The sequence below is a fragment of the Dama dama genome, chromosome 23, assembly GCF_033118175.1.
Source record: "Dama dama isolate Ldn47 chromosome 23, ASM3311817v1, whole genome shotgun sequence".
NCBI classification, from domain to species: Eukaryota; Metazoa; Chordata; class Mammalia; order Artiodactyla; family Cervidae; genus Dama; species Dama dama.
In genome coordinates, this window is record NC_083703.1 from 58,666,550 (window position 1) to 58,691,812 (window position 25,263).

General features: G+C 53.1%; 1 protein-coding gene and 1 long non-coding RNA gene across 3 annotated transcripts in view; one reads left to right on the forward strand and one right to left on the reverse strand.

Moving 5' to 3' along the window:
- The window catches only part of PMEPA1 (prostate transmembrane protein, androgen induced 1), a 56,903-nt gene that overhangs the window by 15,018 nt on the left and 16,622 nt on the right, over positions 1–25,263 (forward strand). The window lies entirely within an intron of this gene.
- LOC133044969 (uncharacterized) lies at positions 8,306–10,276 on the reverse strand. Its single transcript, XR_009690101.1, has 3 exons — positions 10,030–10,276; positions 9,788–9,930; positions 8,306–8,845 (listed from the first exon to the last, which is right to left on the reverse strand). It is a non-coding gene; the product is annotated as an uncharacterized LOC133044969 (long non-coding RNA).

The window sequence follows — 25,263 nt, forward strand, 5'->3', positions numbered from 1 at the left end:
CTGAGGCTGAGTTCCTGCTGGCTGACGCCGACAGACAGTTCGGACCTTGGGATGGAGCTGTGTGTCCTGGGGGTTGGGCATGCCTCATTGGAGAGTGTGGAGCTGGCAGAAGGGGTCCTTGACACTTGGACTCAAGTGTTGCCTGAAGAAGGAAAGGACCCTCGCAGAGTGGCTTTAGAGACAGAATGCCAGTTTAGAATCACAGCTCTGTCACTCCCCAGGCCTCAGTTCTTCATCTGTAAAATGGGGATGCTAGTAAGTGTGCTGACTCTCTGGGCTGCATGGGACAACACACAGCTCACTTGCAGGTATTTACTGAATGCCAGGCACCATGCTACATGCAGCTTTGCAGGAGCTGCTGTTACTAGACCTGTTTTTCAGATGGGCAGACAGACCAAGGCTCAGAGGACAGGAGTCACTTGCCCAAGGGCACACGAGGATAATTGGCTGAGTTAGATCTGGGACCCCTTGACACCACTTGAGTCATAACCTCCTGACCTTGTAAGTTCAGAGAAGTTGACAGACCCCAAACCGACTGGCAGCCCGTGAGAAAACCTTAGATGGCATGTGGAGGGGCATTTTAGATTTAATAGTTATGTTCTTAGGTTAAAAGATGTTGAATGTAAATTAGGAAGGATGGGACAAGCAAAGTGCATCATTGATTTCATGAGTGTTGCTTAAAACAAGGCTACATAGTCAAAGGGATTGAATATTTACTTTTTTTAAGTATCAAGAAATTTAAATTCCTGTAACAGGGTATTTGGAAATGGCAAAGCTCAGGAAGGCTGATTGAAGTGATGTTTAAGGTGCACTTACCAAGGAGTCCTCGGGGGTCTTTAATAAACAATTATAGGCTCACAGCACTTTGCTCTTTGCCCCTCTAGGGTCAGCCGGCCGTTTAAAGGTCGGGGTCAACTCAGTTCTAATGAAATCAAGGTCTCAGGGTCATGTCAGAGGTGGGAAGCCAAGGGGATAGTTCATGGGCAGGGAGTTATGGATGCAGGGGGAAGCCCCCGTCCTTCCCTAGACACACAGCTCCAAGCAGCTTCCTGCAGGTGACAGGCTCTGGCTTTATGCTCAGGAAGGTGGGGAGAAGCCAACCCATTGCCCTGGCATCCGTGACCTGCTCCGCACAGCTGTGTGTCCTCGGATCTCTGTATGTGTTGGAATCAAGATTTCTGTGTTCTTTCTTTGTAAAAGAAAAAAAAAAAATCTCCATAGTTTAATTGCCCTCCAGTGCTTGGAATGATGTGATATTTTGCAGAATAGACCTGATTTATTGTGTAGGTGCCTAATGCACTTTTTTGGCTTTGGGGAGAGGCAGGCATAAGGGAATTACAGAGTCCCATGGGTCCCAGCTCCGTCCTAGGTCTCACAGTGGGGCATGGGCTCCTGACTGGCTATCTGCTGCACTGCCCCCACCATCCCCTGATTATGTCTGGGATACGCCCCTGCATTGGGGGAAGTCCTGCCACCTGTCTGACTTGGGGGTTGGCAGAGCTGTGTTTATTTCGACTATTTTCAAAACAGTCAAAGCATGTGACAGACGGTGGAGGGAGCTGTTTGAAGACCCCTTCTGAGGCTGGCATTGAGCGTCTCCGCTGGTGTCACAGCTCCCCTGGTGGGCCCCACTGGAGAGGCTGGTCTGATGGGGAGAACTGGGCTTCCTTCCAAAGAGCCTCAGACTCGAACCTTCCTGCCCCTGCACCCCCAGTCTCAGATCCCAGCCTGGGGCCAGCCTGAAAGATCTGAGAGGAAAGGGCAAAGAGGCCGCTCTTTCAACCCACTGGCCTTACTTGTGGGAGCACACAGCCTCGGCTCCCCTGCCCTCTGCTCATCCGGGCCTGCCGCCTCCCTGACTACCTGTCTAGGAATTTTTATTGCAGCCCACAGAGGCATTGCAGCTCAGCTGGAATGTGGAAGATCCTGGGCGTGTGGCAGGAGTCAGACCCATGGGTCCTGGCCCCTGGGTGGGAATGCAGGCTCAGCAGCCCCTGGCCTGCTCACCGGTGAGCTGGGCCAACGCAGTTCCACTGCCCAGGGGCCCATCTGGCCTTTGCACCCCCTGGTCCCACCTCCTTGATTCTGGGTAGATTTTGGTCTGACCACTTCCCCCGAGACCTTAACCCAAGCCAGGGGCTGAATCAGGAGCTGATTGTGATCAGGTGTGAAAGCCAGGAAACTAGTCCTAAGAGTAAGAGCTCTTAGGCAGCCGCACTGTGTCTCAGAGAACAAGGGCCAGGACTCTGCCTGTAATGTGGAGTCCTCCCGGCGCCCCCAGCAGGACTGTGATCAGCAGGACTGTGATCACTAGGTCCCTTGTATAGACACGCACACACTGAGGCTGGGAGGGTGCTGCCTGAGGGCTCATGGCTGGTGAGTGGTGGGCCGGGCCCTGCACCCCAGCAGCCTGGCTCCCACACTTATCTGTGTGGGCTACAGCCTTGGCCAGGGAATGGTTATGGTCCTTGTGGATCTGATCAGCCTTGCCATTCAGCGCCAGGAGGGACCGGCCTGGCCAGCCCAGGGTGGCCTGGGGTCGCAGAGCTCTGCCCTTTCTCTCGACTCTGAAGAGTGTCCAGGTGAGGTGGCAGTGGACAGAGGGGCCCCAAACTCCAGGCTGACTGGTTCCAGCTTCCATGGATCACCCCATCAGTGGGTTTCAAGCCAGCAGTGCCAGCCGGCATGGGAGAGCCGTCCTGCCTCTTCTCCATCTGGCAACCTCGGCCCTCGAGGAATTCTTCTGCGACTAGGAGTGGCCGTGTCCATCCCTTGCCGGCCTCAGGCCACATGGACACCCAGCTTTCCTGAAGGAGCAGAAGAGGGGGGCTTCTGGGGGAGGGGCCAGGCCCTTGCTCCTGGCTGCCCTGTGGGTATCAGCCCCGCCCTGTGGTTCCAGGGGCACATCTGATGTGCATTGAAGGGGAGCAGCCTTCAGAGTCCTTGTTGAGGCCAGGCCTGGCGTGTGGGGACTGAGCAGGCAGCAGACCCAGATCCAAGGAGAAGAAATCCAGGCTCCGACCTCTGAAGCTTAGGAGACTGTCCTTGGGGCAGCTGCCTCTGCTCTCTGAGCTTCTGTTTCCTCCTCTGCAAAATGGGGGTGGTGAGAGCCACCCACGTTATGGGGTCATAGTGAGGACTGCGGGAGAGACGACTGCTCAACTGAGTGGCGGGTGCCTCGTAGATGCTCCACCAGTGCAGCCTCTCCTATGGTTAAGACGTGGCCAGTATTAAGGGAGAGATGGCTTTGGGAATCCTAGGACCTGCCCATGAGAAGGGAGGAAAGAGTGGCGTGGGAGCCCTTGGCTCCAGTGGGGAAAGTTAGACAAGGCTTTGAGGCATGCGTAGGAGTTCTACCCAGGGAAAGTTTTCTCCTGTGAGGTTAGAGGTACCAGCCCCTCCCAGGCACATTCAAGGTTCTCTTTACCCCGTTGTCCACAGGAAGTAGAGGCACAGTGGGGGTGGCATTAGAACTGAGGCTGTGGGTACCAGCGAGGTGGTCTGAGCCACCTGTTGTAGGTGTATCATGGACGAGACCCAGACCGCGAGTTGTGGACCTGGCCTCAGCCTGCTCTCTAGCCTCAGGCCAGTGTCTTCCCTGCTCAGGGAGGGATGAGGGTGCTGGCATCTACCAGTCTCCACTCTGACCCGTTTCATTTTCCACCGCAGAGGAGTGCTTTCTTTGGGGGAAAGTTCCCTCTTCCCTCCCCCCAGGGGCCAGGAGAAGAGTTCTGAGGAATGGGAGCTGCTGCCTAACAGGGGACCCCCCTGCAGACTCTGCCCATGGGCCTGCTTCCCTGGGCTCCCCGGGCACCTTCTTCACCCTTGTCTCATCCTTCCCAAGAGACCCTGGTGACCCAGCCCTGCAGCACGGCAGAGGACCTTGACTCCCGTGAATCTGCCCCTCCCCCTTCAGAGCCTGCCCCAGGCCTGTGCCCACCCCCCCACTCAAAGCCCTTCTGTGGATGCAGGAAAGGAGCCCTCAGCCCATCCTAACTAACGGGTGTGCTGGAAGGCTGGGGTGGGTGTGTCATCTATTATTTTGTGCTCATGTAGGAGCCTCACTAATGGGTAGTTTGCCTCAGTATTTCATTCGTGAATTCAACACATTTACTGAGCACATTTACTTCCCATGTGGCTCAGCTGGTAAGGAAACTGCCTGCTAAGGCAGGAGACCTGGGTTCGATCTCTGGTTCCGGAAGATCCCCTGGAGAGGGGAACAGCTACCCACTCCAGTATGCTTGCCTGAAAAATCCCATGGACAGAGGAGCCTGGCGGGCTATGGTCTGTGGAGTCGCAAAGAGTCGGATGTGACTGAGCACACACAGGGGACCACACTCAGCACCTACTGTGTGTTGGGCCTAATGCTCTGGAAGGTCACAGCCACGAGAAAGGCAGCCCCACTTGAGTGGGGCAGACAAGAAGTAAGGAAACCAGTAAACGTGAAACAGCTTTCCCCAAGTCCCACAGGAAGAGATGGGAGAGGCGGGCCTGGAGGCCAGGGCTGGCTTTCTCTGTTTCCTCTGCTTGTAAAGGTTCCATCAACCTTGTAAATGGGGATGTCCCGTGGGACCAGTGCAACCCGTTTTATCAGATGCATGGGTTCTTAACTCAGACGTGGAACTGAAAAAGAGAAACTTCTGGACTTGCCCACTGGGGTGCTGATGTGGAAACTGGGGGTGTGCCAGGAGTCAGCATTTTTATGTTTTCTTGTAGGAGATACAGGTTCGAGACCCCACGGTCCTGGATTCTGATGAGCAGGATCCCCAGCAATGCCGGCGTCCAGGGCCCCCTCCCACCCAGGAGTTGTGGTGGGTCAGGACTGGCCTTGAAGCCCTTGTGCCCTCACCAAGCGTTTCCTAGGACAGAGGCCCAGCACGGCTAGCCCGTGCGCTTGCTTTTCAGGCTTCTGCCTTTTCCATGAAGACCTCTTGGAATGCCCATAGCAATGTTTACCCACCCTAAAGAGATAATGATAATTTCACAGTGAACATACCCTGATTCTTCTGATAGAAAAAAGTGATACATGCTCTTTATTTAAGAAAAATTCAAAGAATTTGATAAATGACAGAGACAAACGTCTAAACGCTCACAGCCCCATCCCATGGAGATTAGTTCGTTCCACAGGCCTGTCTCCAGGCACCTGCAATGCAGGCTGATAAAGGGGGGATAGCAGTGGTTGGAGAGATGGGTGCAGGGCCCCCACCACGCCCCAGCAGTTTTGGGGAGGGGGAAGGAGACATCCCCTCCGGGTGGCCTGTGCCCTGTCTCCTCCCTGAGACGTGGGGTCTGAGGCTGGCGTGGGGACTTCCTGGTCATCCTGGCTGCTTGGGTAGCAGCCTGTGCCTTTACGTCTCAAACGAGCTGATGCCCATTGGAGAGGCCGGGCCAGTGCCCAGAACGAAGCAGGTGTCTGCTGGACCTCGGCCGCTGTGGGGGGTGGTTGTGCAGTCTCTCACCTCCAGCCCTCACATTGGCCAAGCAGTGCTGCTTCTGTATCCATTCGATAGATCAACACTCCTGAGTCAGACTTCCATTAAATCAAAGGTCTTCCTGGTAAAACATAGTCTGAGAAACCACAGATCTTACTCTAGCCTCTTTTTACAAAGGTGTCCTAGAGGCCCAGAGAGGGTGAGTAGGAAGGTGGAGTCACACAGCCAGCGTTTGCTGCCCAGATGTCCAGGAACACATCCCCTCTGCTACTCGAAGCAAGGTCTTCCAGATGCACGAAGACACTCCTCACCTCCATGGTCCCTGCTCGGGACTCCCCAGCCTGGCCACCTCAGCCCAGAACACACTTGAAGCTTCTAAACTGGTCATGATAAACAGCTGACTTATTTTATCTGCGTGCGTGTACATGTTCAGTCACTTTGGTCATGTCTGACTCTGCAACCCTACAGGCAGTAGCCCACTGGGCTCCTCTGTCCATGGGATTTTCCAGGTGAGAATACTGCAGTGGGTGCCATGCCTTCCTCCAGAGGATCTTCCTGACCCGGGGATCGAACTTGTGCCTGCTTGTGTCTCCTGCATTGGCAGGCGGATTCTTTACACACTGAACCACTTGGGAAGCCCCTGACATTTCTGTACACACCTGCATTCAGGCGCTGCTCCTAGGGCTTCCTGTGAATTAGTTCCTCGAGTGAATTAGTTTTTAGCGACGGGCCGAGGGATTCCCTGCATTTCATTTGGAGATGGCACGTCCAACTTGGCAGCCACCCAAGCCGGATCCTCGAGGCTGGGCTCTGGTCACATCCCTGTCCCCCAGGAGGGCAGGCAGTGCCTGGGACCCCAGAGATGTTGGGCCCTCACACACCCCTCCCGGCCACTGCTGTGCCCCGACCTTTCCACCGGGGAGGCCAGGGCTCCGTCCTGGTTATACAATGCCCTCTTGTCACGTTCAGACTGGCGGTCTAGACGCTCACGCTCCCTTTTGTTCTGGAGGGTCAGGGGTTGGAGAGAGGCCCCAGAGAGAGGGACTTGGGCCGAGGCAGGAAGAGATCTTCCCCCAGAGAAGAAAGGAGAGGGGAAGGGTGAAGGGACACCCGTTTCAAAGGAGGCAGCCCATTGTCTCCCCTCCTCGGCCAGTGACCAGCCTCCCAGCAAAACATGCACTGATTTGTAATGCTGGAGGCTGCTCCCAGCGGAGACGCGCCGTGAAACCCAATGGAGCTACGCCCACTTGGGCCTGTGTGCCCGGAGCTGCCCAGTAGACACCATCTAAATAAAACCCCACAGCCCGTGCCAGGAGATCTGGGCCAGGCTGCCAGCCGGATCCCAAGGGTAGCGCTTGGCCCGGCCCGAGCCCAAGAAACCCCGTGGGAAGAGACACGGCTGTACCACATCCCCCAGCCTCCAGCCTCTGTCCACCTTGTATTTTCCCCATGTCTGGGTGCTTCATCCGGGGGGGGGTAGACCAAAATGTCCCTAAGATGCCTTGTCTGTGACCGTTGGTGACAGGAAGCTCAGGGCGTCTCTGCCTGGGAGCTGGTGCTAACCAAGGAGAGAGACAGTTGGAAGCTCTAATTCTAGGCCTGGTTCTTAATTAGTGAGGTCTGTAGGCACTAAGAGCCTCAGCTGCCTCATCTGTAAATTGGGACAAACATGAGCTAACCCACACTCCCTGAGTGGCATCCCTCTTGACGTTGGTAATTGTGACATTGTTCGTCTTGGGATAGAGCCCCCCATCCCCCCTGGTGAATTCAAGGCCAGGAGACAACCTGAGCAGAGGCCATGGCACTCAGGAAGAGAAGCATCTTAGGCTGCAGGATGGCATCGGGAAGTGGGGGCAGCTGGGGAAGCGGGGCTGGGTTGGGGGTGATGTGCCCAGGATGAGAATCAGCCCAGTGGGGCTGGGCCCTGCCAAGGACTTGTGATGCAGCCAGTCGCTTGCTCTGAATGACCCCTCCCAGCTCTGCTGTGCTGGGGAGAAGCTACTAGAATTGGGGTGCCTTATGGTACCCATCACCCGTTAAGGCCACAGTACCTGTTGGTGCAGCCTTGGGGAAGTAGAAGCAAGATTTCATCCCAGGGATGAAGAGTTCCCGCAGAGGTCAGAGAAACTGTGCGTTGCCTTTGGGACCTTCAAAGCCATCAGGATGGCTGGAGCTGAGGGGTGAAGCGGGGGCTCTTAGAGCTCAGAGGATGGGGCCTGATCTCGCCAGGTTTCAGGGGAGTTTAGAGTTGATGCTGGGGTACTGGGGAGCCCTGCAAGGGTTTAGAGCTGGAGGGGGAGGGGTAACAGGGTCCAGGGGACACCCATCTCCAGCTGCAGCATGGAGAATGGGCTTGAGACAGGGCAGAGGTGGTCCTGCCATGTTCCAGAGTACCAGGGATGGCAGTTGGACCTGGTGTAAGGGGAGGGAAGGCAGGGTCAAGGTTATGGTGAAGGCCCTGGACCACCAGCTTGACCTCAAGGTGGTCACAGCTGAGAGCAAGACAGGGACAGAGGACCTGGGATGGTCAGGGTCAGAGGCCGTGGTGAGGGGAACTGGGCTTTTGTCCCCTGGACACTTTCCTCCACTCATGGGAAGAGCTGCTCCCACTTCTCAGGAGGCATCTGGGAGGCCTGAGGGTCTGAGATGTGTCTGGGAAAGCAAAACAGGATGGAGAGGCAGGCAGAACAGGAGCCTGTGTGGGCGAAGGTGCAGAGAGATGTGTCTGGGTGTTTGTGATAATCTCTGGGGTCAGTCCATCAGTGCTCCTCCCAGCTTCACTAGACCTTGTCCTTCAGGACTTCTAGTTACTCCCCATATTTTATCATTTCCTTTCAAAGACTCCCCACGTCTGTGTTTGGAGAAAAGTTTGCAGAAAAAAATGCTTCACTTAACTTCCTGGGACTCTGGGGACAGGAATCTCCCCGAGGCCTGAGCTGGGCTGGTGGGGGGCAGTGGCCGGGGGGTGGGGGGAAGTGCAGTCATTGATTAGTAATGTCTGCTGTGGTTGCGGGATGAGACTGGCAGCAGGTGTGCTTAGGAGGAACTCACAAGTGCAGGAAGCATCTGGGTTCTCTCTAGTCCTGGGTAGGTCACCAGGCCAAGTCGCATCGCCAGTAGCCTTGGAGTCCAGCTGTTAGCAGTGCTGACCAAGCGCTGGCCCTGCCCCAGGCACAGGAGACCATGGGCTCCCATTTCCCATTGCTCCAGTTGAACCCTTGACCAGAGAGAGCACTGTTCTAAACCCCAGCGTCGTATCCCCCACAGCAGTGGGTGTCTTCCAGAACCTTCACATCCGTGTGTCTGGGTGAAACCAGGGGTTCTGCCCACAGACGGCGGAGCCCGTGGGCTGTTCACTTTGGGAGGAGCAGAGATTAGAAGCAGCCTCTTAAAAGCAGTTATTAAAGATGAGTCTGGAAACCAAAAACAGAACAGGGGGAAGTGCTTGTCATGAGTCCTCTGACATGTAGCCCACAATCAACCCCCCCTTTATTTGAGTGGATTGGGATCCCTGTAAGGGCCAGCAGGGGAGGCCACTGAGGCTTTTTGTCATCCGCACACTGTCCTCCCAGTGAATGGTGTAGACTCTGGGACCCAAAATCCTGGTGGTATTCTGATTGTTCCCACTTCCTCCCCCTCTCTGCCTATGAGCAAGGCTGTACCCACTTCCCAGGTAAGGGCAGCAAGACCCAGACCGGGGAGTGGGCCTGCAGGGTGTGGGGCCGGTGGCGGGGGCATTTAGTACTCAGGACGGCCCTTTGGGTCAGGTAGCCAGGACCCCCTTTCAGAGGTGGGGAGACTGAGGCTCAAAGAGACCAGAACCCCAGCACCCTGGCAGAGAAGGCAGTGAAGGTTGATGGAAAGAATGACTCTTTGTTGGGCACCCAGTGGGCGACAGGCCTTCCTCTAGAGGTTGGCAAATCTGAATGGAAGAGACGAGAGACCCCATGTCAGGGACCCCCCCACCCCCCACCCCACGTCTGGCCCCCCAGGTCCTGCCCACACCCTGGGCAGGGGCCCAAAACCTCAGGTGCGGTGTCTCCTCCCTCTGACGCGGCCTGGCCGAGTAGACACGTCTCCTGGTTTCTGGTCGTGTTTGGAGTACCCTGTGTGCCAGGCACGCGCCCCTGTGGCTAGCCCACTCCCATCCCGTCTCAGCATGGGAAGGGAGGACGTTTTGCCTTTGCCTGTTTCCTGCCGACTCTGCGGCGGGGCAGGGGCGCACCTGCACAGCGCAGTCAGAAGTACTCCAGCTCCCCCCTCCCCCTTCTCAGTGCCCCCCAGAGGCGGGTGGAGACAGGTTCTCATCCCACCGCCCCGGCCCCCCAGCCCCGACCCGGCATTTCCCCCGTTACCCTTTCTGCCACCCCTTCAGGCGCACAGAATCTGCCCAGCCTGGGTGTTAGACACATTTCAGCAGCCGGCTCCTTCAAACAAGAAGATCGAGAATCGTTTGCCAGTGGGCCGCGGACAGTCAAACAGTCCTCTTCTGCGCAACCTGGAGGACGGCCCAATCAGACAGGATGCGTTTTCTATTTCTCCTGGGGCAGCCTGACCCCGCTCCCCGCCCCGTCCACCCGCAGACCCCGAACCAGACCGTTAACTTAGCGTTTCCATTGAAGTCCATCTGACAAATGGTTTCGACGGAGAAAGCAACACTGCATCTTTAAATGGCGACTTTGTCAGCGCGTCTCTGGGCGCCGTAAAAAGTCCTTTGTTATCTGTGTCTAGACAGCACGCCAGCGGGATATTTGGTCTGCGTGAGGGAGAGAGATCTGACAAGGTTGAATTCATTTACCGGCTTATTTAAAGCAGAATTTCAAAACACTTGCTCATAAACTGTTTTCGGCCCAGACTCCCCCCTCCCCGCCCCCCCCCCCCACTCGCCCCGGCCTCCCCCTCGCCCACGCTGGCTTTTCTTGTTTTTATAATTTTTCGCCTGTTTGGGCAGTGAGCGGGCTGCAGTCGGGTGCCCTGGAGAGGAGGAGGCGAGGGGTGACTGGGGCTTGCAGCTTTTTTCTTTCTTTAATTGTCCTCTTTATGACCGTCTAGACGCCCTGCAGATGTGCACTCCCGGGGGGAATGGCTTTTCCCTCTGGTTACGGGACGCTGAGTAGGAAGGTTGTAGACGCCAGCCCCTCCCACCATCTGACCGCCCTTCTCCCCCCTACCCCCTCTACCCCCCCTGCCCAGAACCTTCTTCTTCCGCCATCTTCCCTCTCTTAAATTAAGGCACTTCGCCTTCTGGCAGCGTCTTTGTGTTTATAACACATTTACTTGACTGTGCTAATTTTATACCATCACCGAAAAAAGAGAGAAAGTGACATCCAGGTTTTCTCCTCTCTGAAGAGTGAGCGGAGACCCCTCCCACCCCCTCCCTACAACTTCCCCCACTTCTTATCACTCTTTTGCATTCTTTTTTTTTTTTTGGTGGCACATATAGATTAATGAAACACCAGAGGTTAGCTTTTTGAGGATGAAAACATTAATATCAGGGCAACTTGAATGGGGTACCGGGTTTTAGTTATTCGAAATAGATGCATGTATTAACCTCGTTGCCATAGTGACTAGGTGATTGTTGCCTCGGTGAAGTGTGAGGCTGGAGGGTCTTTGGCCCCCAGACGCCAATCGCCAGCCCTGTAGGACCTGAACCTACAAATAGACATTGTCCTGCCAGTGATTTGCAAGTGGCCGCTCTGGTTTCCTAACCCTGTAGTGCGAGTTGGGGTGTGTTTTGGGGAGTCTTCTCAAACTCTCCTCCCCTTTGGGGCAGCCACAAGGTCCAGGAGTTAGGAAATGGAGTGGAACTGCCATCCAGCTGGAAGGCTGGGAGGGAGGCAGACTCCAGAGCTCCCCTCTAGAGTGGGAGCTGCAGGATGGAGGGCCCACTGCCTTGCCTCCCGCTCCTCCCCCATCCAAACCCAACTGCCCCCACCTCCAGAACCATTGTCATCACTGTTGACCTGGCTGCCAAGCTGTAAATTTTCACCCTCCACCCCGCACTCATCAATCTGCCCTCTGGGTTTTACATGTAGGGGGCACAAAAGGAGGGGGTTGGGGGCGGCCAGCCGACCAGATGTCTCCTGGGATCCCTAAACTGCATCTCATTTTTGCCAGGCCAAGCAGATCCAGCACATCAATCTACTTCTTTGGGCGGGTTGGGGAGGGGGCGGTGGGTGGGCTTGGACATTTCATCTGCAAGAGATGGGAGATCTGGCTTCTTGGCCCAGTCCTTTTATTTCTTCCCCCGTACAGACAAAACCCACAGGCAGGAGTGGCCCGTGACACGGTATCTCCCATTGTGCCTGGCACTGGTTTATTACCGGCTTTGTGGGGGCAGGTGAACACAGTGCCGAAGGAGAACAAGAGGGCGGTCTGTCCTCTTTGTCACCTCAGCCTGAAAGTCTCTGAGTCCTGATCTGTAAGTTCTGATTTGCGACTGAATTGTAATATTTAGAGTTATACAGTCACTGGGGTCTCTACGTGCCTCCACATTACTATAACATCCATCTTGAAGGAGAAGGACCCAAAAGGAAGGTCAGGGGCCTCTTTTAAAAATAAGAGAGAGAGCCCAGAACAGCATCACCAAGTGTGTACTGCGCCCGAGCACACTGCTGGCCCCACTCCCCTTACCAAGCTCCTGAGCAGGGATGGTCCTTAAAGAAGGATGGGCTATTAAATATCGGATCCTTGGGCTGGCAGACATGCACTTAATTGGGTCTGTCTTGGAGTAATTAAAGCAAAATGATGATATTAACCCAGTCACCAAGCCAGCGTGGCATAGAGAAACGAGTGCCACTGCTATTGATGTGCGCTCCAAAAATTGGCCTTTTTCAGCACATCAAAAATGCACTCTTGGCTTGAGTTTGGGGGGGACTTTTTTTGTTGCATTTTTATACTTGATCATATGTCTCCTGGTCTTCTTTTTCTTTTTAAAGAACAGCGGGAACCCCATTCCCTCTAATATAAGCAGCTTCTGTTCACACTGGGAGATGTGAGCTTTGAAAGCCGAGTTTAAGGATGTGTGCCTGGCTCAGACGCCCCAAGAGCCTGCAGCTTGAGAGACGAGATTGAAAAAAGTCTCGTGTCGGAGTCTCAAATCTGGGAGGCCTGGCCTTTTTTTTTTTTTTTCCCTTTTCTTAGGGAAGCTGGAGTTTCAAGACTGCCTTGGTGTGCGACTTTATTTAGGAGGCGAATCGCTGCTCATTTGTCAGGCAAAACAGATGTGGCTGGGAGACAACATCTATTTTCATAATTCGAAACAAATCTGGTGGGCCGCCTTCCTTTTCAGTGGGGCCTGCTCAGCCAGAGAGCCCAGCTCCCCGACAGAATTGAACAGAAATATTTATAGCTCCTCAATTGAACTTTTCTTCCTCCAGAAGTTGGTTTCTTCTGGCGACTGGCAACACTGACTCTTGCAGGCAGTGGGTACTTGGTAGGGATTTTTTTTTAATGCAGGATGGGGGGGTGCCAGCGTGGCAGAGCAGCCGTGCTTCACCCCATCATCGGGTCTTCTCAGAGTGGGCTGTTTGCTAAGGAGCCCCACTTTGCTGTTGCTGTTTGCACCTCTGTCAGAAAGGGCAGTTGGAGGCTGGTCTTGGGGGACCCGTCTGGGCAAGCAACTGGCATTAATATGAAGACCTAGGACCTGGACCGCGTACCAGTGGGGAGTTCATGTTTAGGTTTGCAGGGGAACATGGGTGTTCACTCCCCATTTTATGGATGAGAACACTGAGGCTCAGAGAGATGCAGCCTGCCCAAGGTCAGGTGGTAAATTGATGGTGGAGCTGGTCCCCTGGCTCTGGGGCTGGTTCCAGAAATGACCCAGATTGTTCAGACTCTACTCAAGCATTCATTCCCAACTTCAGCCTTCCACATACCAATACTCCCAGCTAAACATAGCCTGGTGCCTGTGTCCATGTGGCTTGTGGAGGGAAGTGGGGGGCAACCCCGGTGTCTGGGGAACTGAACACTGTTGTGTGTGCATCCATCAGATGGTCGAGCTCCTACTGTGTGTGCCCCTGAGGCAGCTGTAGATGGACAGTGGTGGCTGAAAAGCGTCTGTGCCGATCCTCAGCGGAGCTCAGGCTCTAGTGGGAGAGCAGAAAGTAGTCATTTCAGACAGTGGTAATGCCAGGGAGGAACTAAAACAGGGTCACATGGCCATGCCAGAGGTTGTGCTGGATGGGAGTTGAGAGGCCTCTCAGAGGGGCTGACATGCATGCTGGGACTTGAAGGGTGGGACCCAGCCAGCAGTGGAAAGACATGGAGCAAAGAATCTCAGGGAAGGGGTGATGGTGAGTGCGTGGGTGATCTTCTGGCTGTGAAACCTGAATCGGGGAGGAATCACATTTTAGCCCTTGGTCTATAAAGCAAAGATTGACTAAAAGTTAGGGAAGTTTCTGATTCACCTGGGAAAGCCACAAATGATGCAGTTTTATAGGATGCTACTAAAAGGCAAAACGATATGGCACTGGAAGATGAACCACTCCCCCCGCCCAGGTCAGAAGGTGTCCAATATGTTACTGGGAAGAGCGGAGGGCAATTACTAATAGTTCCAGAAAGAATGAAGCGGCTGAGCCAAAGCAGAAATGACGCTGTGTTGTGGATATGTCTGGTGGTAAAAGTAAAGTCTGATGCTGTAAAGAACGATATTGCATAGGAACTGGCAAACTGGGAGATAGTGGAGGACAGAGGAGCCTTGGGTGCTGCAGTCCATGGGGTTGCAAAGAGTTGGACATGACTTAGCAACAGAACAACAACGACCATTGAGGACACCTGGACTAAGGGTGTAGGGAGATCTCGTTATAGGATGTAAATCTGCGGTTATCCTCAGAATAAAAATTTTGTCCTAAAAAGAAAGGCCTGGGAGGACCCCTTCCCTTCTCATTGCTGGGACCACCCTGCTGCAGGTCCCTGAGTGTCCTTATCACTGTGGCTCAAGAAGAAAAAAAAAAACAAAAAAAAACTTAAGTTCACCTGCAAATTGTAGAGTTTAGAATTAGAGGCTCAGGGCAGCTTGCCCACTGCCCCTTACTGCCCTGGCAGGAAGGAGACCCATGCCAGGGTCAGGGTGCCCTTTGGGTCTCAGGGAAGCAGCAGGTTTGGAGGGCATAGTAGATCCCAATGAGGCAGGGTTTCTTGTAACCACCGGAAGTTGGAACCACACGTGTCTCTTGTGTGTCCTGCTGGCACCTGGGGCAGACATCACTAATTGATCACAGCACACTTTGTTGTAGGCCTGGACACAGCCTCACCCCATCAGTGGTAGAACCTGGGGTGGATGAGTAGGAGCTCAAGACTCAGGAGAACTGGCCAGGAAGATGGCCATGCCGAGTTCCCCAGCCATCAGAGGGCCCTGCTTTACATCTGAAGGCTGTACCCCGGGCCACCCGGGGCATTGCAGCTCTCTGTCAAGGCTGAATGAAGACACTGGGTTTCTTAGAGGCACCAGGGCTTACAGTCTCTCTGTGTTTGGGTTAAAGGGCTCTCAGATAGTGACTGCTGTTTGCGTAAAAGGAGGAAGCCGGACATTGTCAGAAACCCTGGTTTTCCTACGGTTGACGTCTCATCTAAAGATCTTCTTTATCACTTACATGGGCCCCACACATGGTCGGTTCATTCTCCATCCTCCAGAGAAGAGCCTGGAAACAACACAGACTGCTTGCTCTCATTCTCACTCATGTACCCTTTCACAGGGCTTCCCAGGTGGCTCAGTGGTAAAGAATCTGCCTGCCAATGCTGGTGATGTGGGTTCAATCCCTGGAGGAGGACATGGCAACCCCCTCCAGTATTCTTGCCTGGAGAACCCCATGGGATCACAAAGAGTCGGACGCGACTGAGCACACGTGCATCTTTCACAAGCATTTATGAAGCACCTACTATGTGTACCTAGGACAAGAGGGAGTTGCTCCATCTCTAACCCTCAGAAACGTATAATCCGGGTGTTCAAGGAGCAAGGGCTTTTTCCCGTCATTTGTCTATTTTCACATCAGATTTACAGACTGAGCTGTTGTTAGTCCTTAAACCAGCCACGTGTAACTCACGTCCTTGCCACTGTCTCCGTGTTGAGCCTAAACGAGGACTTGCGTGCTGCCTGACTGCTATTTACGGAGCAGGTTTTATGTACCAGGCACTGTGACTCCAGAGTCTCTGGACCTCGGCACTAGCAGCATTGGGCAGGATAATGCCTCTCTGAGGGGCTGTCCTGTGTGCTGTGGGGTACTCAGCAGCATCCCCGGCCCCTTTCCCCCCGTGATGCTAGCAGTGCCCCTTCCAGATGGGATGATCAGAATGTCTGCAGGCATCGCCAGAGGTCCCTCAGCGGCAGAATCGTCCCCAGTGAGAACCGCTGCCTTTACCCTCAGAGCCTGTCCTCAAGGTAGTGCGTGAGTGTGGGCAGGCTGGCGGTCTCTGCATCTGTCCAGGTAGGCGATGACAGAGAACATGTGCCTGCTTGGGAGCCTTGATTGGCAGATAGACAGATGGATGATAGATGAATGATAGATCTATAGACATGATAGATAGATGAATGATAGATACAGATAGATGATCGATGAACGATAGATACATATAGGTAATTGACAGGTAAGTAGATAGATGAAGATAGATAGCTCGCATTTAAAGCTTAAGCACAGCCCAGCCAAGTCATAGAAGCTACAACGCTCCCCACTGGTGTGTCTGTTGAGCAGAAGTCATGCCTGCTGTTAATTCATCACACCAGGCTTCCTTGGGGCTCTCAGTGACTATGAGGCAGGCTCATGAAAGGACAGGCAGGGTCATGTCCCTTATTCTCTGGAGTGGTGCATTGTGCTAACCCCGGCCATGTATGCCAGTGTGGGCAGCTGGTATCTAAGGGACTGGGAGGCCTGTGCTGGCCCCACCCCCAGCCTTGCCCAGGTAGCTATGTGACTCTGAGCAACCCTCCTCCCTCTGCGGTCCGTCGTTTCTGTGTCTGACCATATTGGGGATTTCCAAGCTGCTGCCTCCCCCAGAGGCCCAGCATCTCATAGGCTTGTTTTCGGCCAGCCTCATTCATGACCCCCTTAGCTGCAAGGTTCTCTGAACCACTTAGGCGTCCACCCCTTCCTCTCCCTGTCATCATAATTAGTTTAAATATTGTGTACTCAGACCCATGGACTATAGCCCGCCAGAATCCTCTGTCCATGGAAATTTCCAGGTGAGACTACTGGAGGGTTCTAGCTTCTCCAGAACTACCACAGGGCTGGGCTGAACCCCAGGTGAAGAGGGACCAGCGCTCATGACAGGTCAACTCCAGATCCAGTCAAGTTTCTGGAGAAGACAGGTAAACAGTATTTGAGAGGACACTCAGGTGTCTCCCAAGATGCCCGTGTTGCTCACAGACCCCTGCAGTTCCTGACTCTTCTGTGCCTGAGGTGGTGACTGGCAGCAGAGCTTGCAGGCACTTCGTCATTGGTGACACATTGACACTTAGCAGTGATGCTTTACTTTGGGGACACGTGACACTTTGACCTGCAGAACTGGGGTCCTGGGTTGTAGTGGAGATGTGGTGACACTTTGGGGAACTCCAGCTGCTCTCCCTCCCTTTGGGAAGAAAGTAGGAGATGCTTTTCTGTTCGCTGGTGGGAAGACAGGGCTTAGAGGTTACTTAAAATCTTCTTTCTTCGTTTCTAAATTTTAAATGGCATGTTTAGAATTTAATCTTCAAACCTGGGAGCCAGACCTGCAAGTTGAAAGATGACAGCCGAGAGATGGTTTCGTTTGGCTGGCTGCAACAGCCAGATGGCAGATGCTGTGAGCGGGAGACGGAGGGAGGCTGGCGGGGTGGGGGGAGCAGCTTCTGTTTCAGCTCCTACCCCCCACCCACGAGTAAACCACTCACCCAGCACCAGTCCTGGGCTGTGCACACCCCGAGGGTCACTTGAAGTAGCTGGTATTGCCCTCTACCAGACGGGGCCCCCATACTCCTCACTTTTCTTTTTAAACTTTTTATTTTGAGATAATTGTAGATTCACATGCAGTTGTGAGTAATGATACAGGGAGAACTCTTATATGTATCCTCCGGCTTCTCCTAGTGCTGACGTCTTCCATAGTAATAGTTCAGTATCCCAACCAGAAATTGACATGCACTGACCTTGTTCCAGTTTCCCCCGTTGACATGTATTCATCTGAGTGAGTGAGCATGTGTGTGCGTGCATTTGTGTGTGCCTGTGTGCATGCTTAGTTCTATGCAATTTTATCAGATGAACCACTGGCAACCAGTAATCTGTTCATCTCTATAATTTTGTCATTTTGAGACTGTTATATAAATGGAATCATACCGTATGTAACCTTTTGAGATGGGGTTTTTTTTCTACTTGGCATGACTCTATAAAGATCCACCCAGGTCATTTGATGTATCAATAGTTCATTCCTTTCTGTTGTTTCTATGCCACGGAGACACCCACGGTAAGTTTGACCACTCACCTGCCCTAGAGCATCTGGGCTGCTTCCAGTTTGGGGCTGAGACAAATAAAGACCCTGTGAACATTCATGCACAGGTTTTTGTGTGAACATAAGTTTTCGTTTCTCTGGGCTACAAGCCCGGAAGCGTAATTGCTGGGTCGTATGGTAGTTGCAGATTTCGTTTTGTGAAAAGACCCTCCACGTTTCATCAACACCCATCTATCCCCTGGCCTCTGGGGGAGAGATGTGAGTCCTGGAGAGTGGACCTTGGACGTGAATTCCTTCCTCCTTCAATTATTAATTGACGGCAGCATGTTGTGCCGAGCATGGTGTTGCCCTCCAGGGATTCAGTGAGAATGAGATAAACAAGGGTCTTTGCGTGGAGCTTTCCTGCTGCTGAGGTGAGATCAGCAGTCAGCAGGCAGGCACGTCAATAAAGACAGTTACTCGTATCAGGCACTGTCCTTCACACCGGGCACTCTTCAGGTACATTACTGTCCTCGAGCAGACCACGGAGGGACTGCCCTTTGCCCCTAGAGCCATGGTGCATGCGTGTGTAACCAGTCATATCCGACTCTGCAATCCCATGGACAGGGGAGTGTGGCGGGCTACAGTCCATGGGGTTGCAGTCAGATGGACTGTAGCCCGCCATACTCCCCTGTCCATGGGATTCTCCAGGCAAGAATACTGGGGTGGGTTTCCATTCCCTTCTTCAGGGGATCCTCCTGACCCAGGGATCGAACCCGTGTCTCCTGCATTGGCAGGCAGATTTTTTTACCACTGAGCCACCTGGGAAGCCCTGTGGGAAAGAGCAGACAATCCAGGCTCCTAACTTAACACTGCGTTGCCCCTCGTGGCCAAGGCTGGCCGTCGGGAGATGCAGAGTAAGGTAAGGCGTGAGTTATGTTTGGGATGGGGCCACTGGGAGGCCTCTCTGAGGTGGTAGAGGTGGTGTTGTTCAGTCGCTAAGTTGTGTCTAACTCTTTGAGACCCCATGGACTGCAGCACACGAGATTTCCCTGTCCTTCACCATCTCCTGGAGTTTGCTCAAAATGTCAGAATTTGCTGACAAAACATGGTCCACTGGAGAAGGGAATGGCAGACTGCTTCAGTATGCTTGCCTTGAGAACCCCGTGAACACTGGCTGAGGTAATCCTCAGTCATCCTGGCAGGTGATGCTGTTACTGATCATGCTTTTTACGTTACGGAAGCAGAGCAGGGGGCCAAGGTCACACATACAGGAAGTGGGACGTCTGGACTCAAGTCTGAAACCAGGCCTCTTGCCTCCCATGGCCCTGCTGGTCCACATCTCAGTCCTACCATGAGCCTCTGCGTCCCTCAGAGAACCTTGTTCTTGTTCCATTGTTTGGGATTTCTCTGCTCCTGGAAGATGTTCAAGAGGAAATGATACAAGGGCTGGAGTAGCCTCACCCATGGGGTGGAGACCATTGAGCGGCAAACCGCTTTCGGGGAGGCGTCTGGTGTCTGGGAGGCTTGTCACTTGCCCTCTGGGATTTGTTTCGTTCATCATCCGAAAAGGAAAGAGGAAGGGATTCATGAGCACCACAGGGAAAGACTGGACAGATTTAGACACCAGACAGTCTCAAACACACACACAAACACATGTGCATACGTGCACCCACAGGAGACCCTCAGAAAGACAGACAGCCCAAAGAGAAGGACATACGGACACAGGAAGTCAACAGTGGGAGACAGATGCACAGACACCCTCAGACAGACCCTGACCTGCGGACCCTTGGAGAGAGGCAGAGACGGACGCTGATGCTCCCACCTGCTGGGGTGTGGGGGGGCGGGGTTCTGCAGGGGTGAGGTCACCCCCCCCACCTGAGCTCCTCCCAGCCAGGGTTCCATGCAGTGGCCACCTGTCAGTGTATCCCTCCTTGGTTCCTAGAGCCCCCACCCAACCCCGGAAGCCTGTAAATAAACTCTCCACCAGGAATTCCTCCTCCTGGGTCCGGACTCTTCTTGGACCTGCATCCCACATCCAGGTGATGAGCCATCCTACCTCCCTGGCCAGCATGGATGTGTCACCTTGCGGTCTGGCCCCTGGTGGATCGGCCTTTGCCAGCTGCTGCTCTTGCTACGAGACAAGAGGAAGTGAGCCAGAGTGAGGGACCTCTTCAACTGGGGCTGCCGGGAGGCGGTGGTTTGTGCTGTGGCTTTGTGTTGAGTTTCTGGTCCAGAGGACAGCAGTTAGGATACCAGGCCCCACGTAGAGGTCTGTGTGAGTTCCAAATCTCAGGTTCCCTGTCTGTGTAACAAGGGTGCCATGGGACTAAGCCCCCCAACCCTGGAGCTGCTGGGAAAGGTCCGTGAGATGACAGCTCAGACCTGGGAGGCCCTGGCAGCTGGGGCCATGCCTGATGTAGGTGTGTTGTTAGAATGAATGGCCTTGGGAGAGTCCAGACCGTCAGTCGTCTGTCCCAGAAATAAATTTAGCCAGGTTTCTGGCAGCACAGACCTGAACCCTTTTGCTGTGGAGAGTAGGGTTTATTTATCACCCTGAGAAACCTCAGTTCCCAGAGTCTGGGCCCAACACATAGCAGATGCTTGGTGAATGTGCTGCTGGAATGATCGTGTGGGATAGCAGGGTCCTGAGGTTGGAAGTGGACCACAGAAAAGAACATCCCTCATGGAAAATAAGATCACACAGGCCCCGGGCGTTGTGCATGGGGTTGTAAGCAGACTGCTGCTGTCCCCACAGGAGCACTTGTGTCTCCATAGACCCATCCCCCCTCCCCTGTCATCTGCACCCCCGCCGAGGGCAGGTTCCCCCCTTCCACAGCTTGCAGCCAGCCAGTCTCCCTACATCAGCTCCTACTGTTCAAGATGTGTTAGTGAGCTCATGTCTAAGTTCAGGGTGCCCGTGAGGGCTCTTCCTCAGGCATACACGGCCACCTTCTTGCTATGTCCTCAGATGGGCTTTCCTTGGCATGTGTGCAGAGAAAGTGAGCTCTGTGATCTCTCTTCCTTTTTGTTTTTTCTGTTGGCCGCACTGTGCAACTTGCAGGATCTTAGTTCCCGGGTGCAGTTCACAGTTCAGTCGCTCAGTCGTGTCTGACCCTTTGCAACCCCACGGACTGCAGCACACCAGGCTTCCTTGTTCATCACTAATTCCCGGAGCTTGCTCAAACTCAGGGATTAAACCCAGGCCCCAGCAGTGAAAGCTCTGAGTCCTAACCACTGAACCACCAGTGAATTCCCTTTGATGTCCCTTTTCATAAGGACACTAATCCTATAAGACCAGGACTCCACCCTTGTGACCCCAGTTATTCTTCATCACTTGGAGGCCCCATCTCCAAATACAGCCACACTCGGGAGTTATGGCTTCAATGTATTATTTTGGGGGGGGACACAGATTCAGTTCATAATACAAAGTACGCTTCTGCTCCAAGCAGAGGATTTGGGAAGGCAGGTAAGAACTGCCACTCCTTGTTGGTTGATCTTAGCACCAGCCCCCCACTGTAGGTCTACATCTCGAGCCCCTGCACTGCTCTGGAGGTTCCAGGCTCCTGGCTGCTTGCCTGACTGTGTGTTGACCAATGCAAGTTTCTTTGCTGCCTGAGCCCCAGGATAGGCGAGATACCAGGGAGAGACCAGTAAAGGGGATGCCTTCTTCCTTGGAGCTGGGAGTCCCACATGGCGATGGCCAGGGTTTGGCACTGTAATAGGATGTAAAAGTTGCTCTGGAGCAACCATAGCTGGACTTTGAGGGTTGAAGAGGAGACCTTCAAAGACTGGGCAGAAAGGCTCCTGCTTGCCAGTCTCATGCTGGCTCTGGGGAAGCTGCAGGACAAGGAGACCGCATGCTGATGGGCAGACGGACAGTGACAGTAAGACACAGTCCAAGTCATGACACATGCATTTTCTTGGAAGTCATAGCAGATAACCTGGGTGTTATGTGAGAGCTTACAACTGCCAGAGAAAGCCAGAGAAGGAAGTGGCCGCAGGGGCAGTTGGAGCTGGGGTCAGAAGCTGGATTAGGAGGAAGAGGAAGTGAGAGGGCGTCCCAGGCAGGTGGATCAGCCTGGGCAAAGGCCCCGCCAGAGGGAAGCTGAGGTTCTGCTCAGAGGGCACCTGAGATACTGCCGGGCCGAGAGGACCATGCAGGCTGTCAGGAGGCAATTGGCGTGAAAAGTGGGAGGCCAGGGTCCCAGGAGAGGGTCACGCTAGTCCTTGTGAATAACAGCTGATGCTTACGGGCTACTTGACATGTACTGGGTGCTTGATAAGGAATTTAGCCATGTCCTTAGGTCACACGTCTGGCCATGGGTAGATCTGGGGTTTGGGTCCAGGCAGCCAGCTCCAGGGCTTCTTTCACCCTGCTCCTGGTGTTTGCTGAATCCGATTCAGTTCCAGAGAGCCCAGGGGTTCAGGAAAACCCATTCTGCCCTCACAGTTTCTCTGGCCTCTCCTGCCATGTGACCTTGACCATCATTGTATCTCCTGCCTCTACCCTGGGTGAGACCTAGAATAGCTGGGCCCCTCGTGGTCCTAACAGAAAGGGGCACCCCTGGCTGGCGCTGAGACCCCTCCTGACCAAACCGGTCCCACCAACCCTGAAGGCCCCCAGCATGTGGCCGCCGTTTTGATGGAGGAGCTATTGAGCAGTGGCTCAATCCCAGCTGCATTGTGGGCCGATTCAGAGCTGAGCTCTTTGTCAGAGAGGCTTGGAGACTGAGCCCCCTTCACTTCCCCTCTCCTGGCGCTGCCCCCAAGCCCCTCCGAGATCATGTTGGGAAACACCAGGCTCTTGAAAATCAGTAATTGAGAGAAACACTGCTGGTTTCCAAGGAGCACACGGTGACTCCCAAGTGGCGAGGGCAAGCCAGAGTCACCTTGTCACCACGTTTGGAAATTCACACACGCATACACAAGCGCACGCGCCCCGGTCTCTTTGGTATGTAAATTAGGATTGGTGAAACTAAAGCTGTCCATGTTTGTTATAAAAAATGCAAACAATATAGAAATACAAAAAGTATAAAGGGTAGATGCCTTCTGTCAGTAGTCATCATCATGAACAATTTGATTTTTATCCTTGTTTTTGCTATAAAAATGGGTGCATATTATAGATACTGTTCCAGTTTCATTATTTCTGCTTGGCAATAATTGCAAAAATAGCCATCCCTCCTCAAACCTATATAGGTCAGCTGTTCTCAGCCACGCATGGTTCTGTGTTCCCCAGGAGACACTGGGCAATGTCGGCAGACACCTCTGGTTGTCACAACTTGACCGTGATGGTGCTACTGGTTTCTAGTGGGCAGAGGCCAGGGATGTTGCTAAACATTGTACAGTGCACAGGCCCCACCGCAGACCCAAAATCTCAGTAGCACCAAGACTGGGAAACCCCACTGTCGGATTTACCTGTCTTTTTGTGTGTGTGTAATTTTTATTGGAGTTTAGTTGCTTTACAGTGTTGTTAGTTTCTATTATACAGTAAAGGGAATCAGTTATACCAATGTATATATCCACTCTTTTTTAGATTTCCTTCCCATGGAGGTCACCACAGATCACTGAGTAGAGTTCCCTGTGCTAAACAGTAGGTTCTCCTTAGTTATCTGTTTTATACATAGTGTATATATGTCCATCCCAGTCTCCCAATTCATTCCACTCTTCTTCCCACCTTGGTACACATAGGTTTGTTCTCTACGGCTGTGACTGTGTTTCTGCTTTGCCAGTACGTTCATCTGTATCATTTTTCTATATTTGACATGAAAGTGATATGGGCTTCCCAGGTGGCACAGTAGCAAAGAATCCACCTGCCAATGCAGGAGACGCAAGAAACATGGGTTTGATCCTGGGGTTGGGAAGATCCCCTGGAGGAGGAAATCGCAATCCACTCCAGTCTTCTTGCCGGGAAAATTCCTTGGACAGAGGAGCCTGGTGGGCTACAGTCCATGGGTTCGCAAAGAGTCAGACATGATTGAGCATGCATAGGTAATATTTCTTTTTCTCTTTCTGACCTACCTCACTTTGTATGACAGTCTTTAGGTTCATCTAAGTCTCTGCAAATGGCACTATATTGTTCCTTTTTATGGCCGAGTAGTATTCCATTGTATGTATGTATCGTGTCTTTTTTATCTATTTCTCTGTCAGTGGACATGCTTCTATGTCGTGGCTGTTGTAAACAGTGCTGCAGTGAACATTGGGGTGCATGCATCTTTTTGAACTATGTTTTTCTCTGGATACATGCCCAAGAATGGGATTTTTGGGTCACATAATGGCAAGACAGTGAGATACATATATACGATGGTTAGTTGAGTGGAATTTCGATGGTCTCTGGTTGTTCACAGTCACAAAAAACCCTGCAGAAGTGTCCTTATACGTGTATGCTCTCAGGTCCTTCTGCGGATTTTTCTGTTGGATACAACCTTGGAAGTTAAAATTGCAAGCTGGAAAGGTAGCGTGCCTTTTAGATTTTGATAGGTCCTGCCACGCCGCCCTCCAAGCTGATTACGGTCATTGACGCTGCCACCGCAGACAGCTCACTCACCCACGCCTCCTCTCCTCAATTAACAAAGCGCATTTGATTTATTTTAAATAACTTTCCGTTGCACCTCCGTGTCCATTGACAGACACCGCTCTCTCTCACCGCAAATTCACTCCATTCCGCCAATAACTCTCGAACGGTGATTGATATTTTGCTGACAGTGGGTGTTTAAAGATGTTCGATGTCGGTGACAATAGGAAAAAAAATCCCATTAGTTCTTTCCATTTGGGTAATAGCAAGAAAGATAAAAGGCACGGCTTTGTCTTTCCTTATTGAAGGAGCGTTTAATCACGAGGCTCTAAAATGATTACACAGGCCCTCTGCTCGCCCTGGAGTTGATTTTACCTCCCCATTCCCACACACACTTTGAGACTCAGGGCTCACCCATCACCCAGCTGCAGCCCTCTCTCAGGTGACCTCCTGCAAGGTGACTTCGGGATGTCTGGGCTGAAGCCCAAAAATGAGTGAAGTGCTGCACACTTTGCCAGTTGGGTTCAAGAAGGCAGTTTGCCTACATGCAGGACTAGGCGTCTTACTGGTTAAAGGAGATGCACAGCACAGAAGGGTATGTGGGATTGATGACTTATCGTTCACATCCTTTAAACCTGGCCCTGTATTTGTTGGTTAATTAGTGCACCTTGACTGTCTGGTCCCCTGGGCTTCCGAATGCTTCCACCGACACTGGGACAGACCAGTGTGGAGCCTTCTCTGTTAGGCTCTGCTGGACAGGCTAGAGAGCTGAGATCTTGTGCTCCCATCCTGAGATGCTCTTGAGCAGAGTTGGGTAGACCAGTGTTGAGAGGGTGATGCCTGCATGCTGGGGAGCTCAGGGAGGGATCAGGGGGAAGCCCAGCAGGAAAGTGTGTGTGTGTTCATGCATACTCTTGTACGCAG